Here is a 3,166-nt window from a genome sequence, read left to right as displayed (position 1 = left end):
GTATCCGAGAAAAAACCTTTTTTTTTTGTGTGTGTTATCAGAACTGCTTGCGGCTAAGATTTCCTAGCAGTGGACACCTTTTTACGGCTGAGAATTCTTACTTTCCAAATCGTATATGTGGGTTACGGTTAGGAATTCGTATTTTCCCAACCGTATTATATTATTTACGTCGGGGAAAGTAAGGATTCCCAACAGTATACAGTTTCAGAAACTGTTCTTTTTTTATTCAACTTCATCGAATCAAATTTTTTAACCAATCAAAAGTAAAAATAAATGGTGGGTTTTCTTTGGTTTCCTTTTTTTTAATCATCACGACGCGATGTAAAAGATGAAAAAGAAGAAAAATAATAGAATTTTTTTTATGATTATCATCTTCATCACGATGCCACGGAGAAGAAGAAGAAGAAGAGACAAAAGAATATTGGATTTAAGTTTTTGTAATGATCATCATCTTCATCATGATGAAATTATGATCATCATCTTCATCGTGATTTCATGGTGATGAGATAAAGGAGAATAAGAAGAAGAAGAGATTAATTTCTTTTAGAAAAAGAAATAGTTAGATTATAATATATTTATCGATAAGGGTAAATCTGACTTTTTATATGAATTATATCACCCCTATCCACAATTAGGATGTTATACATGCTATGAAGCCCCCCAAACTCAAAGGATTCAAGCCCCAATAATAAGATTCATAAGAATCATAACTTACCCATACCAAGAAAGGATCAATTGAGGTGAAGATGGAGTTTTGCATGGACTTATTCCTGAGTATCGTAGCTTTAACTTGTTTGTAAACAACCACAATAGGATGATTATTCCAATACGAAGTGAACATGGGGTTATAGAGATTAGGTAGAAGATCTTCTTTCATTGAATAAGAAGAGATTTGAAGTGGTTTGTAAGAAGTACAGAGTGGATTATAAGAAATTCTCGATAGGGTAATTCTGGGAAAGCTAGGGTTTCCTTTCTTGTTGAAAGGGTGAAGTAAATGATCATGACTGCGATGTTTCTTGCTGAAAGGGTGAAGGAAATGATTATGGTGTAGTGACTACGTGATCTACACAGGGATTCAAGAAAAGAAAAACATAAACTTGAAATCAGGCCCACAAAAATTGGAATCTTAAATCTAAATCAATAAATCCCTAAAAAAGGAATACTATATCATAATCAACCAATGCATAGCACTTAAAAATCCAACTCATGATGAATAATTTTAACCTAATTTCATGATAGATGATAAGAATTGGGAAAAGAACTCACTCAGAAAATTTGAGAAGGATTTTGGAAGCGACAGATTCACAATCAAGAAAACTAATTCAATCAAAACAATTCATCAATAGAAGCTTTAACAGAACCGGCGTCACTAACTCGAAGTAAATCAGAAGCTTATACACAAAAAAAAAAAAAATCAAAAAAAAAATTCAAAAATGGATGCCATAGAGAAGTAAGTTTTGAGTTTCAAGAGACAAAAAGGAAGAACATGAACACATACGTTTTAGAAAATGAAGATGAGTTAAGATTTATAGGTAGAGAACGTAAAAAATGGATGGTCTAGATTGTATACTTAGCCCTCTAGTTCTCATCTGTACAATAACATTCAATGGCTCATATTGACTTACTCTTTTTTCTTCCTTGAATTTATTGCAACACCATATTTAAAAGACCGATCAACCAAATCAATATTTTCTCATTCTATAATTGGAAGAAAATTTTTAGATGTTATTATGCCACTTTATTTTCTTACTTATGTTTCTAAAAATAAAAATAAAAATAAATCTTGCTTTTATGTGGAGCTAATTCTAAGGAAACATAATTTCTTACTTATGTTAAAAACACTCGTTTCACTTCAAAATCCATTGAGAGACTAGGTGAATGAGTGGTTTTCCAACCATGGAGAGAAAAAATTAGTAGAGACTAAGTGACAGATTTTCAGCCGTTTGGAGAAAAAAAAATCTCTTCAAGTGGCTATTCATGTGCCTGCTAAGTGTATTTAGGGGTGTAAATTGGGTCGGGCCGGGCAGCCCGGCCTATTTATTAAATGGGACGGTATAGGGCGGGCCGGAAATCTCTTATCCATGAAATTAAAAGGGCCGGGCGGGCAAGGTTATTTATCTACAGTTAGTATTCATGGCCTACCCAAGCCTGTTTTATAATTTGGGCTCGGGCGGGTAGGTCCGGGAGGGCCTTGAATATTACAAACAAATATATATTATACATATATATTGTTAAAAATAAAAAGAAAGTAGTAATAATACACAAGTTTTACTTAAAATTAATAATCAAATACGTGAATTGAGATGAGAATAAGATAAACCAAACTTCCTATAATTTTTCCTGAATTGAATCATCAGAAAAGGAAACTGCCTTAGATTTTGCTCAATATTTTCTCTATATGGTTAACAAAATTAGACTCCTATGGAATAAAAGTTAAGAAATACATATGAAAACTATGAGAGTTGACTGTATTAAGTATATGTACCAAGTATATTCTAGGATAAAACAAATGAGAACAGTCACTTAGGCTAGGTAAATGGATAACACTGGCGGGCTAACATGGAGGGTAGCATTGACGGGATAATAGGGAGGGTATTGGGCCGGGCAAGAAAATTTGAATTGTGGCTTATGCCCGCCCTCTTATTTAAATGGGCTAGGTCGGGCCAGCCCGTAAAGGGCCACGTCCACCCATGGGCTGTCATGGGACAGGAAGCACGGTACTGAGCCTCAGGCTGCCGGACAAAATTTACACCCCTAAGTATTTTTAGGGTTCTTTAATAATAAAATTAGTGTCGGACCCGCTTTAAAGAGTTTTAAAATAAATAAATAAAAATGAAAAATTGACTAAGGGGCTGAACATCAACCGCTCAAGGAGTTTTTCTTCAGGTAGCTGAACATTTGCCTCTTAGTCTTGACTGTTGAACACTTTTTCATTTGAATGAGTGTTCGGAGGAGTTTGGGTAAAAATAGACCTTTCTCATACCCATAATAGCACCTAATTTGATCAAACTCTTCCATAAACATTGCTCTTATGTCACACACCGTAAACAGTTATAATCATACATTTCAAATTTATGTTGTATACAAATTTACCTTTATAAACTCGTATTTACTTTTTTGGAATTTAGAAAAATACCCTTTACTCCACATTTATCTAAAATAATAT

This window comes from Papaver somniferum, chromosome 3 (genome assembly GCF_003573695.1).
Source record: "Papaver somniferum cultivar HN1 chromosome 3, ASM357369v1, whole genome shotgun sequence".
NCBI classification, from domain to species: Eukaryota; Viridiplantae; Streptophyta; class Magnoliopsida; order Ranunculales; family Papaveraceae; genus Papaver; species Papaver somniferum.
The sequence above is the reverse complement of the archived record's forward strand: the minus strand, read 5'-3'. Positions refer to the sequence as shown.